Source organism: Melanerpes formicivorus, unplaced genomic scaffold, assembly GCF_026170545.1.
Source record: "Melanerpes formicivorus ecotype bairdi unplaced genomic scaffold, bMelFor1.0.p_v2 SCAF_103, whole genome shotgun sequence".
NCBI classification, from domain to species: Eukaryota; Metazoa; Chordata; class Aves; order Piciformes; family Picidae; genus Melanerpes; species Melanerpes formicivorus.
In genome coordinates, this window is record NW_027142455.1 from 1,289,940 (window position 1) to 1,305,569 (window position 15,630).

The window sequence follows — 15,630 nt, forward strand, 5'->3', positions numbered from 1 at the left end:
CAGCCTGATGCAGTCTGTGAGGCTGTGCCTGCAGGAAGTTCATTGTGTTCCCCTGGACAGGATGAGGCCTTCCACGTGGGGAGGGTGTTTTTAAACTTAATTCTGTAATCTCCATCCCATATCTAACAGCAGGAAGGCTCCAGCCTGCCCTGCACTGCTCAGGGAGCTCCAGCCTCTGTCTTCATCTGTCTGGGGAGTTCTGGCTGTCCCCTGCCCCCCTGCTGGGATGTCCCTAAAGCCTCTGTATTGGAGCCCTGCTGTTCAATAGCTGCACCAATGCCACAGAGAGACTGAGGCTGCCTGAGCAAGCCTGCAGCTGGCACCAGGCTGGGTGCTGGGCTTGGTAAGGACAGGCTGGAGCCTTCCAGAGGGACCTGCACAGGCTGCAGAGGTGGCTGAGGAGAGCCTCAGGAGGCTCAAGAAGGCAAAGTGCAAGGTCCTGCCCCTAGCTCAGGGCAGCCCTCAGCACCCATCCAGGCTGGGGGTGAGGAGGTTGAGAGCAGCCCTGCAGAGAAGGCCTTGGGGGTGAAGCTGGGGGGGAGAAGCTGGAGAGGAGGCAGCAATGGGCACTGGCAGCACAGGAGGCCAAGGGCAGCCTGGGCTGCAGCCAAAGCAGTGTGGCCAGAGCTGGAGAGAGGATCCTGCCCCTCTGCTCTGCTCTGGGCAGACCTCACCTGCAGGGCTGGGGCCAGCTGTGGGGCACCCAGCACAAGAGAGACCTGCAGCTGATGGAGAGGCTCCAGAGGAGGCCACAGAGATGCTCAGAGGCTGCAGCAGCTCTGCTGTGGGGCCAGGCTGGGAGGGTTGGGGCTGTACAGCCTGGAGAGGAGAAGGCTCCAGGCAGACCTCAGAGCTGCAGTTCAATACCTGCAGGGGAGCTGCAGGCAGCTGGGGAGGGACTGCTCAGGAGGGGCTGTGGGGATAGGCCAAGGGGCAAGGGTTTGGCACTGGAGCAGGGCAGAGTTAGGTTGGAGCTCAGGAGGAAGTTGTGCCCAGGGAGGCTGGGGAGACTCTGTCCCAGGCTGCCCAGGGAGGTGGTTGAGGCTCCATCTCTGGAGCCATTCAGGCTCAGCCTGGCTGTGTCCCTGGGCAGCCTGCTCTGGGCTCTGGCTGGAGCTGTCCCTGCCCATGGCAGGGGGTGGCACAGGATGCCCTTGGGGGCTCCCTTCCAACCTGATGCAATCTGTGAAGCTGTGGATGTGGTTCAGCAGCTGCTGGAGGTTCCTGTGCCCAGCACCATGCTTGGAGTCTCCTCTCTTGCATCAGGCCTGCAGGCTGTTGTGCAGAGCTGTCACTCTTGGCTGGCCTCCAGAGGATGTTGTGGGCTGTGTAGTGCTTGTTGACAAGGACCTCCCCTGGACTTCCTCTTTGCTGTGTGTCTCATACCTGAGAAGTCCCTGCAGAGCAGCTTCCCACTGCCCTGCTGCCCTGCCATCTGGCTGTCAGTGCTGTGTGCCCTGCACCTCTGCTGGCTGGTAAGCAGGGAACTCCTTCCCCAGCTCCCTGGGCCTCCTCAGTCCCCAGGTGTCTGGAACCTTGGTGGCTTTAGAAGGGCTAAAATTAGGGCTGGGCTGGAGCTGTGAGGGGGGCTGCAGAAACCTTCCTGCCCCTCTGCCAAGCAAGCTGCTGCAGCTTGCCAGCCAGAGCCCTCCTTGCAGCCCCACGGGGGACACCCCTCTGGTGTCATCTGTGACCCTCAGCTCCTAAAGAGCCTGCAGCTGCTGCTTGGCTGGGGGCCTGGAGAGGCTGCTCAGAGAGGTTGTGAACCCCCTGGTGTGGAGAGCTTCCACCCCCCCCAGGCATTGTGCTGCTGGGCAAGCTGCTGGGGGTGCCCTGCTGGGGCAGGGGCTGGGCTGGGGGAGCTCCAGGGGTCCCTTCCACCCCCAGCACACTGGGAGTCTGTGAAAGCAGCAGGGAGATGGATGCTGCTTGGATGCTCCTGGGCTGGTGCTGCTTGGATGCTCCTGGGTTGTGCTTTTTGGATGCTCCTGGGTTGTGCTTTTTGGATGCTCCTGGGTTGTGCTTTTTGGATGCTCCTGGGCTGGTGCTGCTTGGATGCTCCTTGGTGGGTGCTGCTTGGATGCTCCTTGGTGGGTGCTGCTTGGATGCTCCTGGGTTGTGCTTTTTGGATGCTCCTGGGCTGATGCTGCTTGGATGCTCCTGGGTTGTGCTTTTTGGATGCTCCTGGGCTGGTGCTGCTTGGATGCCCCTAGGTGGGTGCTTTTTGGATGCTCCTGGGTTGTGCTTTTTGGATGCTCCTGGGCTGGTGCTGCTTGGATGCTCCTGGGTTGTGCTTTTTGGATGCTCCTGGGTTGTGCTTTTTGGATGCTCCTGGGTTGTGCTGCTTGGATGCTCCTGGGCTCTTGAGAGGGCTTTTGGGTCAGGCTCCAGCACAAAGGGGCAGGGAGCTGTCAGTCTTTGGTAAGTTTGTCCCCTGGTGATGCCTCTGCAGAGCAGATGCTGGAGGGCCCCTTCCCACCCCCAGCAGCCTGGGGTTGGTTCTGTGCTGCTTTTCCCTTGCCCCGGTGAGCTGCATGTGCTGTGCTGCACAGCCCTGCAGAGTGGTTTCTCCCCCCCTTCACTTCTCCATGATGCTTTCGGTGCACAGCCCCTGCCTGCCCCTCCCCGACAGCCTCTTGCCCTCTTTCAACTAATTTGCATGAGGCAGAAACCCTCCGGAGGGAGTTCTGTCGCTGCCGGGGGGATGTGCTCAGGTCAGCCTGGGGCAGGCAGATGGAGCTCTGCAGCCTCCCCAGCTCCTCCTGTGCCCACGGCCCGCCGAGGCTGCCAGCCCTGCGCCCGGTGGCTGCGCCCTGGAGGTGCTGAAGAGGTCCCGAGCGCCTTGCCCCAGGGTGGTAGGGCTCAGGCAGCGGCTCCACGGAGCCCTGGGCAGCAGTGCGAGGGGGCATCAGTGCGAGGAGTCCGCAGCGCAGCTCATCGCCTGCCTCCGCTGCCGGCCCCGGTGCGGAGCTGCTGGGGTGGGGGAGGCAGCCCGCGGCCCCTGGGGGGAGGGGAGCGCTGGGGGGATGCTGTGCGGGGCTGAGGCAGTCCCCGGACACCAGAGCGGCCTGGGGCTCGCTCCTGACGGTGTGCCGCTGCCCAAGCCCGGGGGTCCTGAGCCCCTTCGCTGCGAAGCCTCCGGCAGGACGAGAGGCAGAGCGGAGGCAGCTGCCGCCCCGAGAGCACCATAAAAGGCTGTCCCGGGGAGCCGGCCCCAGCGGCTCCCTCCCACATTGCTGCTGCCTGACTCACTGCCGCCGCTGCCTGCCCAGCTGCGGGGGCCCGGGGCGGGCAGGGGAACCGCTCCCGAGGTGCTGAGCAGGGTGACACACGGGGGCTCTGCCCTGCCCAGCTGCGGGGGCCCGGGGCAGGCAGGGGAACCGCTCCCGAGGTGCTGAGCAGGGTGACCCACGGGGGCTCTGCCCTGCCCAGCTGCGGGGGCCCGGGGCTGCTCCCGAGGTGCTGGGCAGGGTGACACACGGGGGCTATGCCCAGCTGCGGGGGCCCGGGGCCGCTCCCGAGGTGCTGGGCAGGGTGACCCACGGGGGCTCTGCTCTGCCCAGCTGCCGGGGCCCGGGGCTGCTCCCGAGGTGCTGAGCAGCTGTGGAGGGCAGGGTGACCCACGGGGGCTCTGCCCTGCCCAGCTGCGGGGGCCCGGGGCCGCTACCGAGGTGCTGAGCAGCGCTGGAGGGCAGGGTGACCCACGGGGGCTCTGCTCTGCCCAGCTGCCGGGGCCCGGGGCTGCTGCCGAGGTGATGAGCAGCGATGGGGGGCAGGGTGACCCACGGGGGCTCTGCTCTGCCCAGCTGCCGGGGCCCGGGGCCGCTGCCGAGGTGCTGAGCAGCTGTGGGGGGCAGGGTGACCCACGGGGGCTCTGCTCTGCCCAGCTGCGGGGGCCCGGGGCCGCTGCCGAGGTGCTGAGCAGGGTGACCCATGGGGGCTCTGCCCAGCTGCGGGGGCCCGGGGCCGCTGCCGAGGTGCTGAGCAGCACTGGAGGGCAGGGTGACACACGAGGGTTCTGTCCTGCCCAGCTGCCGGGGCCCGGGGCCGCTGCCGAGGTGATGAGCAGCTGTGGGGGGCAGGGTGACCCACGGGGGCTCTGCTCTGCCCAGCTGCGGGGGCCCGGGGCCGCTGCCGAGGTGCTGAGCAGGGTGACCCATGGGGGCTCTGCCCAGCTGCGGGGGCCCGGGGCCGCTGCCGAGGTGCTGAGCAGCGCTGGAGGGCAGGGTGACACACGAGGGTTCTGTCCTGCCCAGCTGCCGGGGCCCGGGGCCGCTGCCGAGGTGATGAGCAGCTGTGGGGGGCAGGGTGACACACGGGGGCTCTGCTCTCTCCAGCTGCGGGGGCCCGGGGCCGCTGCCGAGGGCAGGGTGACCCACGGGGGCTCTGCCCTGCCCAGCTGCCGGCCGCTTTTGCTTTCGCTACTGCTCCTGTTGGAGAGCCTGCAGCCAAGGCTGCTGCCGGTGACTGCAGCTTCAGGAGCTTGCAGCCAGGACTCCCCGCAGGGGCAGAGCCCTCAGTCTGCCTCTAGGAAGCACAGTGACAGCCACATGAATAAGGTGGAGCTGGGAGACCTCTCTGAGATAGCAGTACCTTTTATTTACACACAGAGTGCTCTGGGCTGGGAGGGAGCTCCAGAGCTCAGCCAGCCCAAGCCCCGCACCCAGCAGGGACATCCTCCCCTGGAGCAGGCTGCCCAGAGCCCTCTCCAGCCTCCCCTGGAACAGCTCCAGGGATGGAGCCACCTCCCTGGGCAGCCTGCTGCAGTGTTCCAGCAGCCTCCTGGGGCAGAACTTGCTCCTCACATCCAATCTCCATCTGCTCTGCTCTGCTCTGAAGCCATTGCCCCTCTCTTTAAGTGAAGTTTTTGACTCCCCCTCTCCTCCCTCTTCATCTTAATTCTTTTCTCTGACAAGGCTGGGAGTGCCAGGCCCAGGGAGGATGGCTTGGAGCTGGGAGAGGAGAGATTGAGAGTACAGATGAGGAAGGAATTGTTGACACTGGCACAGGCTGCCCAGGGAGGCTGTGGCTGCCTCCTGCCTGGAGGGGTTCAGGACCAGGCTGGATGAGGCCCTGAGCAGCCTGTGCTGGTGGGAGGTGTCCCTGCCCATGGCAGGGGCTGGAGCTGGCTGAGCTTTGAGCTCCCTTCCAGCCCAACCCAGTCTGTGTTTCCCACCCCGGTGCAGGAGCAGGATGATGATGTAGAAACCTCTCCCCTGGGTCCCATGCCTCCACAGAACACAGTCACAGAACGTTAGGGGTGGGAAGGGACCTCTGGAGACCTCCCAGCCCCAGCCCTGCTGCTGTGTGTCTGGGCTGCTGCTGCGAGGGAGTGAATTTGGGCTGGTGGTGGTTGTGCTCCTGAGACCCCACCGTGGCTCAGGGTTGTTTTCCCTCTGCTTGCCCCTGAGCTCCTGGCTGCCAGGGGTTGGCTTCATGAAGTTTGGCAGTGGGAAACCCTATAAAAAGCTTCCTGTGTTTAGCCTGTGGTGACTTCATGAGGGCACAGCTGCCAAGGGCTGAGCGGCTGGAGGGAGGTGAGGCTGAGCCCTGCCTCCTCCTGCCGCATCAGCATCAGCCCAGCCCCAGGAGGAGAGCAGAGGGAGGTGCCCCAGCAGGATGGCACAGCTCCTTGAGCAGCCTGTTGAACAGCACCACAGAGCTGTGCTTCTCTCTCTGCTCTTGGCTCCCACTTAGCCCTCTGAAGCGCTTGGTGCTGGGGACCCATCCTGACCTCTGGCACCCTCCAGGTCTTCACTTTGTGCTGGGCCAAGTTCAGATGACTTTGGCAGGGGAGGAGCAGGTGGACAGTCCAGAGGGGCAGACAGAGGGCAGGGGAATGGGCAGGTGGGAGAGGTGCTGCTTGTTTTGTGGGGGAGGGAAGGGGACAGCTGAGGGGACAGCAGGGAAAGAGTTGGGCACCAAAGTAAGGGAGGGACAAAGTGAATCTCTTCTCTGTGCTCCCTGAAGAAGTGATTGCTTTGAGCAGGGGCCTGGGGGGAGAGGGCCTTCTGTTCAGGGTCAGAAAGCAGAACCTGACCAATGTTTCTCTCTGGACCTTCTGCAGAAGTTCTTGCTGGGTTTCATCTGCATCTTTGGGAGGAGAAAGTGAGGTGAGGGGTGAGAGCCTTCCTCTGGCAGTGCTCACTCTGAGGAGTGCCACAGCACCACAGAGCTGCCAGGGCTGGGAGGGAGCTCAAGGCTCAGCCAGCTCCAACCCCCTGCCATGGGCAGGGACACCTCACACCACAGCAGGTTGCTCACAGCCACCTCCAGCCTGGCTGCAAACACCTCCAGGCAGGAGGCTTCCACCACCTCCCTGGGCAGCCTGTGCCAGGCTCTCACCACCCTCCTGGCCAACAACTTCTTCCTCACAGCCAATCTCAATCTCCCCACTTCTAGTGCTGCTCCATTTGCTTCCAGTCCCTGAAGGGCTCCAGGAGAGCTGGGGAGGGACTCTGGACAGGGGCAGGGGGTGCCAGGATGAGGGACAGTGGCTGGGCTGGTGGGAGGTGTCCCTGCCCATGGCAGGGGGTTGGAGCTGGCTGAGCTTTCAGAGAAAGACAGAGTGTTGGGGGTTGGAAGGGACCTCTGGAGAGCATCCAGCCCAACCCCCTGCCAGAGCAGGGCAGCCAGGGCAGGGCACACAGAACACAGCCAGGCAGGGCTGGAAGGTCTCCAGAGGAGACTCCACAGCCTCTCTGGGCAGCCTGCTCCAGGCTCCAGCAGCCTCACACCAGAGAAGTTTCTCCTCATGTGGAGGTGGAGCCTCCTGGGCTCCGCTTTGTGCCCCTTGCTGTCCCTTGTGCTGTCCCTGGGCACCACTGAGCAGAGCCTGGCTCCTTCCTGCCCCCCACCCCTCAGGGATTTGCATTGTTCAGATCCCCTCTCAGCCTTCTCCTCTTCAGGCTCTCAGCCCCAGGGCTCTCAGCCATAGCAGAGATGTTGAAGTCTCACAACTTTCAGGTCCCTTCCAACCCCAACCATTCCAGGCTCCTGCTCTGCTGGTTGCAGCCTTTAGAGCTGGGAGGGCAGCAGCCTGAGTCCCCATTCCTGCTGCCCATGAAGCAGATTGTTGGCAGTGCTGGCTGGGAGGGGGGTCAGCCCAGGGCTGGTTTCCAGCTCTGGTGGTTCTTGTCCTCACCTCCTTCCCACCCTCTCCACCTCCATACTCTGCAGGCAGCATCCAGACACAAAACCAAACCCGCAGTGCACAGCTCCCCACGGGCTGCCAGCAGCTTTGCTGCTCTTCTGAAGGTCCTCTTGCAGCCTCAGGTGGTGCTGGAACAGGCAGAGCTTTGCAGGAGCCAGCTCCAGGCAGGATCTAGCCATCAGGTGGCAGCCAGAAGAGGCAGCAAACAAGGTCTTGGCCACAGAAGCTGTTCCCCACATGGTGCAAAGAACCACAGAATGGCTCAGGGTGCAGGGGACCTCAGAGGGCACAGAATCACAGAGTCTTAGAGGGTGGAAGGGACCTTGAAAGCTCAGCCAGTCCTACCCCCTGCCAGAGCAGGGCACCCAGGGCAGGGCACCCAGAACACATCCAGGGGGGGTTGGAATATCTCCAGGGAGGAAGACTCCACAGCCCCCTGGGCAGCCTGCTCCAACCTACTGCATCCACTCCACCCCCTGCCTACACCTCTCAGCTGCCCAAGGCCTGGCCCAGAGCACCCCCAGGCAGGAGGCAGCCACAGCCTCCCTGGGCAGCCTGTGCCAGAACCTCCCCAGCCTCACACTGCAGAACTTCTTCCTCAGCTCCACTCTAACCCTGCTCTGCCTCAGCTCCAAACCCTTCCCCCTTGGCCTGGCTCCAGACCCCCTCAGCAGAAGTCTCTCTGCAGCCTTCCTGCAGGATCCCTTCAGCTCCTGGCAGCAGCTCTGAGGTGCCCCTGGAGCCTTCTCCCCTGCAGGCTGCACAGCCCCAGCTCCCTCAGCCTGTGCTCCCAGCTGAGGCCTTCTCTCCCTGTCTCTTGCTGTGTTCCTGGGCATTAAAGGCAGTGTTCAAAGCAGCATCTGAATGAGAGCCCAGCCAGCCTCGGTGTTCCCAGTGGGAAGGGACAGCTGCTGGTGATCTCAGCAGGGCTATGGAGCTCAGGTAGTTTTAGCTGCAGCTGTTCTCAAGGTGTTGTTCTTTGGTGACCACCTCTCCAGAGCAGGTTCCTCTAACACTTGGCTGCCAGGTTTGGAGTTGCAGAAGCTTCTTCAGCCAAAGGCACAGTGCTGGGAGGGAGGGGAGGAGGGGAGAGCAGCCCAGGGGCAGGAGCAGTGTGGAACTCTGCTGGTGGGTCTTGGGGCCTCAGGGGGCATGGGGTTGGGGACATCCTTGGGGCTGGATTGGTCTTCAAAACCCCCCTGGACCTGTTCCTGTGCAGGCTGCTCAGGCTGCCCCTGCTCTGGCAGGGGGCTGGGAGAGGAGAAGCCCCAGAGGTCCCTTCCAACCCACACCCCTCTGGCATTCCTCAGCCCTTGGCCCTGCTGCAGCAGCTCTGAGGTTGCCACTGCCTGCTTCTGGAAAGCAGCTGAGAATGGGATCAAAAAATGGAGTTTGGACAGGGAGTTTGACAGGTTGGGAGAGGAAAGGGTGGGCAGGGGGCAGTGACTGCTGGTGGAGGTGCAGGGACCCCACAAGGAGTGGAAATCCAGCTCTGTGCTTGGGGGTTTGGACAGGGTCTGTCTGGAGACTCCTGGGGTCTGCCTGCAAATGTGCTTGTCCCTGAACCCCAGCCTGGGGGGCTGGAAGGGACCCCTGGAGCTCACCCAGCCCAGCCCCTGCCCCAGCAGGGCACCCCCAGCAGCTTGCCCAGCAGCACAGTGCCCAGGGGGGGTTGGAAGGGACCCCTGGAGCTCACCCAGCCCAGCCCCTGCCCCAGCAGGGCACCCCCAGCAGCTTGCCCAGCAGCACAATGCCCAGGGGGGGCTGGAAGGGACCCCTGGAGCTCCCCCAGCCCAGCCCCTGCCCCAGCAGGGCACCCCCAGCAGCTTGCCCAGCAGCACAGTGCCCAGGGGGGGTTGGAAGCTCTCCACCCCAGGAGACTCCACAACCTCTCTGGGCAGCCTGCTCCAGGCCTCCAGCAGCCTCACACCAAACAACTTTCTCCTCCTGCTCAGCTCCAACCTCCTGGCTGCCACTCTGTGCCCCTTGCTGGCCCTTGTGCTGTCCCTGGGCACCACTCAGCAGAGCCTGGCCCCAGCCTCTTGCCCCCCACAGCTCCTTTAGCTCTTGCTGAGCATTGCTCAGCTGCCCTCTGGGGCTGCTCTGCTGCAGGCTCTCAGCCCCAGGGCTCAGCCTTTGCTCCCCTGCCATCATGGCACTTTGGGAGAGGGTTTAAGGCCATGGTGGTGTTAGGCCATGGCTGGATAAGATCTTAAAAGGCTTTTCCCACCTAAACAATTCCCTGCTCCAGTTCCCCCATTGTCCTCCCAGCCTCCAGGGCACTCTGCAGCAGTTCCCTGTCTCTCTCAGACAATACCTGGAGGGTTCCCTGTACCCTTTAGGTGCTGATAAGCTTTTGTAAATCTCTGAGATGATAAGAGAACAACCAACCTCCACCTGAGACCTACAGCTCATCTTCCTCAGCCTCAGGCTGCTGGGCCTCTCCTCACTTGCTGCCTGTGGCCTGGGAAGCCAGCACCGATCCCAGGGGTCAGATCAGCTGGTCCTGGGCTTTGGCAGACCCCAGAGTGAGCAAGAAAAGCTTCCCAAAGAGCAGAAGTGTAAAAGGCAGCAGAGGAGAAGTGTTTTGAGGTCAGGTTGCTAATGTTCTGTCCCTTGTTAGTTACCAGCTGGGGTGGTCTGGGTGCCCTCAGGGCAGGCAGCTGCTCCTCCATGCTGCCCCCAGTGAGGCTGGGGGAGGAAAGCCATGGGCTGAGTGCAAGGAGTAAGCAGATGCCAGCTGAACACAGGCAGGAGGGGTCATGGAATGGCTCAGCTTGGAAGGGAGCTCAGAGATCATCTGCTCCAAGCCCCTGCCATGGGCAGGGACAGCTCTCAGCTACACTCAGCTGCTCAGGGCCTCATCCAGCCTGGCCCTGAACACCCCCAGGCAGGAGGCAGCCACAGCCTCCCTGGGCAGCCTGTGCCAGAGTCTCCCCAGCCTCACACTGCAGAGCTTCTTCCTCAGCTCCACTCTAACCCTGCTCTGCCTCAGCTCCAAACCCTTCCCCCTTGGCCTGGCTCCAGACCCCCTCAGCAGAAGTCTCTCTGCAGCCTTCCTGCAGGATCCCTTCAGCTCCTGGCAGCAGCTCTGAGGTGCCCCTGGAGCCTTCTCCTCTGCAGGCTGCACAGCCCCAGCTCCCTCAGCCTGTGCTCCCAGCAGAGCTGCTCCAGCCCTGGCAGCATCTTTGTGGCCTCCTCTGGCCTCTCTCCAGCAGCTCTGAGTCCTTCTGCTGCTGGGGAGAGCAGAGCTGGAGGCAGGGCTGGAGGGAGGGCAGCCTGTGTCTGTCCTGCATCCACAGCACAGCACTGCTCCATGGTGGCCATGGTGGGGCTGGGGAGGTGCCTGGCTGAGGGCTGAGCAGGGGAAGGGCCAGGGAAGGTGCTGCAGGGGCTGCTCACTTGTGCACAGCTGTGCTTACCCTCTGAATCTCCAGTCAGTGCTGAGGGCTTTCTGCTGATGGCAATAAACGAAGTGGCAGAAGCCTTGCCCCAGCTGGGCCTGCTTTGATGGTGCTGTGGTGCCTTTGGCCACCAGCAGCCTCAGCAGGGACAGCCCAGCCCCAGGAAGGTGCTGACACCACAGGCAGGCAGTGCCTGCCTCAGCCCAAAGCACTGAGCCCACATCCTGCAGCTGCTGGCAGGGCAGAGCAGGGCTGCAGCTGCAGCTGGTGCTGGGGAGAGGCTGTGGGACACCTCACACCAGAGCCCTCATGGCACCAGGGAGGCTGCAAAAGATCATGGAGTCCAACCCCAGCCCAGCTCCCATCACCCCCAGGCTGTATCCTGGAGCACCACAGCCACAGCTTCTGGAACCCCTCCGGCCATGGGGACTCCACCACCTCCCTGGGCAGCCTCTGCCAGGCCCTGACCTCTCTGCCACCAGAGACATTTTTCCTCCTCTCCAACCTAAGCCTCCCCTGGCACAGCTGAAGCCCACTGCCACCTGCCCCCAGTGCTCTTTCCCCCCTGCCCTGTCTCTTGCAGCAAGAAGTTGCTGATTTACTTTGAACCTCATCAGGCTGAGGGAGAGCTCCTTGCTCTCTGCAGCTCCCTGAGAGGAGGCTGCAGGGAGCTGGGGGTTGGGCTCTGCTCCCCAGTCCCAGGGGAGAGAAGGAGAGGAACTGGCCTGGAATTGTGCCAGGGGAGGCTTGGGTTGGAGAGGAGGAAAAATGTCTCTGCTGTGCTTCTATACCTTTTGTGGCCAAGGAGGCCAAGGGCAGCCTGGGCTGCACCAGCAGGGCTGTGGGGAGGAGGTCAGAGAGGTTCTGCTGCCCCTCTGCTCTGCTCTGCCCTGCTGCGGCCACAGCTGGAATCTTGTGTCCAGTTCTGGGCCCCTCAGTTCCAGAAGGACCTCAGGGAACTGCTTGAGAGAGTCCAGCCCAGGGGCACAGAGCTGCTGCAGGCAGTGGAACCTCTCCTGTGAGGCCAGGCTGAGGCAGCTGGGGCTGGGAGCTGGGAGCAGAGCAGCCTGAGGGCTGCCCTCAGTGCTGGGGATAAAGCTGTGCAGGGCTGGAGCCAGGCTCTGCTCAGGGATGGCCAAGGACAGCACAAGGGGCACTGGGGGCAAGCTGGAGCAGAGGAGCTGCCAGGGGAACAGAAGGGAAACCTTTGTCCCTGTGAGGCTGCCAGAGCCTGGAGCAGGCTGCCCAGAGAGGTTGTGGAGTCTCCTGCTGTGGAGCCTTTCCAACCCCCCCTGGATGTGCCCTGGGTGCCCTGCCCTGGGTGCCCTGCTCTGGCTGCCCTGCCCTGGCTGCCCTGCCCTGGCTGCCCTGCTCTGGGTGCCCTGCCCTGGGTGCCCTGCCCTGGGTGTCCTGCTCTGGCTGCCCTGCCCTGGCTGCCCTGCCCTGGCTGCCCTGCTCTGGGTGCCCTGCCCTGGCTGCCCTGCTCTGGGTGCCCTGCTCTGGGTGCCCTGCCCTGGCTGCCCTGCCCTGGGTGCCCTGCCCTGGGTGCCCTGCCCTGGGTGTCCTGCTCTGGCTGCCCTGCCCTGGCTGCCCTGCTCTGGGTGCCCTGCTCTGAGTGCCCTGCTCTGAGTGCCCTGCCCTGGGTGCCCTGCTCTGGGTGCCCTGCTCTGGGTGCCTTGCTCTGGGTGCCCTGTCCTGGGTGCCCTGCCCTGGGTGCCCTGCTCTGGGTGTCCTGCCCTGGGTGCCTTGCTCTTGGTGCCCTGCCCTGGCTGCCCTGCCCTGGGTGCCCTGCTCTGGGTGCCCTGTCCTGGGTGTCCTGCCCTGGGTGCCTTGCTCTTGGTGCCCTGCCCTGGCTGCCCTGCCCTGGCTGCCCTGCTCTGGGTGCCCTGCCCTGGCTGCCCTGCTCTGGGTGCCCTGTCCTGGGTGCCCTGCCCTGGCTGCCCTGCCCTGGGTGCCTTGCTCTTGGTGCCCTGCCCTGGCTGCCCTGCCCTGGGTGCCCTGCTCTGGGTGCCCTGTCCTGGGTGTCCTGCCCTGGGTGCCTTGCTCTTGGTGCCCTGCCCTGGCTGCCCTGCCCTGGCTGCCCTGCTCTGGGTGCCCTGCCCTGGCTGCCCTGCTCTGGGTGCCCTGTCCTGGGTGCCCTGCCCTGGCTGCCCTGCCCTGGGTGCCCTGCCCTGGCTGCCCTGCTCTGGGTGCCCTGCCCTGGCAGGGCTTGGATGGATGCTCCCCAGAGCTCCCTCCCAGCCCTCTGTGATGCTGTGGTGTGTGAGTTCCAGTTGCCAGGTGCTGGTCTGGGCTGTGGTGGTTGAGCCCTGCAGGGGCTCTTGGTGCCCTGCTGGGGTTTGGCTCTGGGTACTCTGGGAGCAGTTAAGAGCCAGAAGTGCCCCAGTGTGTGCAGCCAGCAGAGCTGTGCTGGGGCTGGGCCTGCCATCCCCCTTTCCCCTGACCTTGGTTGGATCCTGCAGGGCTCCTTGGCAGGGGCACCAGGGCATTCCTGCCCCTGGGCAGCGAGTCCAAGAGCAGCAGCAGCGAGAGTGGAGGCTTCCTCTGGGTGGTGTTGGGGTGAGACTCTGGCACAGGCTGCCCAGGGAGGCTGAGGGTCCATGTGCAAGGGACAAATAAGTCCCTAGGGGCTTTGGGGTGCCTGAGGGGCTGCTGGAGCAGGGGCAAGACTCATCTGACCCCCAAGCCCACAGGGCCCCAGGGAGGCTGTGGCTGTCCCCTGCCTGGGGGTGTTCAGGCCCTGAGCAGCCTGTGCTGGTGGGAGGGGTCCCTGCCCAGGGCAGGGGCTGGAGCAGATGACCTCTGAGGTCCTTGCTAAGCTGAGCCCTTGTGGGGTGCTGTGGTTCTCTGAAAGGTGGAGCTGAGGGAGCCTGCAGGAAGGAAGTGCAGAGCTAGGTGAGAAGAAAGAGAGCCACAGAGTGAGGCACTGAGTGATGCAGCTGATAAACAGAGTGGGCAGAGACCTCCTGGAGAGGATCTGCAGGGGGAGCACAGGCAGCCCCCTGAGGCCAGGCCAGGGGTGCAGAGCTAGGGGCACCTCTGCAGGCCATGTCACCTCCACAGGACCTATGGGGTGCTGGGGATGTGGTCCCAGCGAGGCTGGAAGGGCAGAACCAGGCTGGATCTGCTGGGTGGGTGCTGAAGAGCCTCTGCCCAGAGTCCCCCTGCTGCTATCACAGCCTCACAGACTGAAGCCTGCTGGGAAGAGGCCTCCAAGGGCATCCTGTGCCACCCCCTGCAGCCAGAGCAGGCTGCCCAGGGACACAGCCAGGCTGAGCCTGAATGGCTCCAGGGATGGAGCCTCAACCACCTCCCTGGGCAGCCTGGGACAGAGTCTCCCCAGCCTCCCTGGGCACAACTCCCTCCTGAGCTCCAACCTGACTCTGCCCTGCTCCAGTTCCAAACCCTTGCCCCTTGGCCTATCCCCACAGCCCCTCCTGAGCAGTCCCTCCCCAGCTGCCTGCAGCTCCCCTGCAGGTACTGAACTGCAGCTCTGAGCTCTCCCTGCAGCCTTCTCCTCTCCAGGCTGCACAGCCCCAACCCTCCCAGCCTGGCCCCACAGGGGAGGCTGCCCAGGGCCATATGAAGGCTGATGTTGGATGTCTGGAGCCTCAGCCACATCCCCTGGGAGTGACTCTGGCATTGTACTGAAACCCTTCCAGAGCAAGGAGGAGAAACAGGCTGGGAGAGCTCTGCCTGTGGTGAGGCTGAGCAGCAGCTGCAGCTTTTGTTGCCTGTCAATGGGAGGAAGTGGGGCAGGCAGCTCAGGGCTGCAGGGCAGCTCAGGGCTCCTGCTGCCGAGGAGCTGCAGTGCCTGGGCTGCTCTGCTGGGGCACAGCAGTGAGGAGAGGAGAAGCTGCTTGGAGCAGGTGGGAAGTGCTGCTGGTGTGTGGCTGCAGCAGGCTCTGCAGGGGCAGGGAGCTGAGGTGGGAGCCCAGGGCCAGGCTGCTGGGCAGCTGGGGAGCTGAGCTCCTGGGACTGCAGCCAGCCAGAAGGCTCAGTTGCAGGTGGGCTCACAGAGGCCTCTGCCTCCTGAGCTCTTGGTGATTAGGGACTGAACCTGCTCTGACCTCTCCTGTCTGCAAAAACCCTTCCTGCTGAAGGAAGCCCAGCCCCAGCCTGGCCTGGGCTGAGCCCCAGCAGTGTGGGCAGCAGGGGCAGGGAGGGGATTCTGCCCCTGCAGTGCTGGGGCACCTCTGGAGCCCTCAGCACAGCACAGCCAGGGAGCTGCTGGAGCAGGGCCAGAGGAGGCCACAGCAGTGCTGGCAGGGCTGGAAGCCCTCTGCTGGGAGCCAGGCTGAGAGAGTTGGCCTTGGGCAGCCTGCAGAGGAGAAGGCTGCAGGAGACCTTCTGGTGGCCTTGCAGTGCTCCAAGGGCTGAGCAGAGAGCTGGGGACAGAGGTTGGAGCAGGGCCTGTTGGGCCAGGCCAAGGGGGGATGGTTGGAACTGCAAGAGGGAGCTGGAGAGTGGAGAGAAGGAGAAATGTTTGGTGCTGAGGGTGGGGAGAGCCTGGCCCAGGCTGCCCAGAGAGGTGGAGCTGCCCCATGGCTGGCAGCAGTGCAGGGCAGGTTGTGTGGGGCTGGGAGCAGCCTGCTCTGGCTGGGGCTGTCCCTGGGGGCTGCAGGGGGCTGGGCTGGGGGAGCCTGAGAGGTGCCTGCCAGCCCAAGGCAGCCTGGGGCTCCTGAGGCTGTGGAGGGTTTGACACTTGCCAGCAGCCAAGGGCCAGAGGAGCTCTGCACTCTCTGCTCTGCTCTCAGCTCCTCTCTGCAGGGCTGCAGGCAGCCTCCTGCTCCAGCCAGGATCCTTCTGCTCTTCTTGGCCTCTCTTTCTAGGGGAGAGAAGTGATGGCTTTGTGCCTCCCTGTCCAGGCACCCTCCCCTGCCCTCAGATGCTTGTGTGTTGGTCATTCCTCTTCTCCAAGGCCTCTTGCCCAGGACCAAGCTCAGCCTTGCTTCAGCAAGATGCATCCAGCACTCCCAGGGCAGGAAGGTTCCCCTCCTGTAGAACAGATTCCCAGCAGGGGTTGGGCTGGGAGGGAGCTCAAAGCTCAGCCAGCTCCAGCCCCTGCCATGT

The 15,630-nt window shown here is 64.0% G+C and overlaps 1 protein-coding gene across 2 annotated transcripts in view; it reads left to right on the plus strand.

Annotated features, from left to right (window-relative positions):
* LOC137455654 (USP6 N-terminal-like protein) overlaps positions 1 to 15,630 on the plus strand; it is a 73,904-nt gene that overhangs the window by 37,045 nt on the left and 21,229 nt on the right. The window contains exon 1 of one of the 2 annotated variants that reach the window (XR_010990866.1): positions 1,429 to 1,475. The exons of the other annotated variant lie outside the window; for it this stretch is intronic. The gene's annotated coding sequence lies outside the window, so the exon portion shown is untranslated. Of the gene's footprint in view, positions 1 to 1,428; positions 1,476 to 15,630 lie in introns of those variants that run through there. 2 annotated transcript variants of the gene reach the window in all.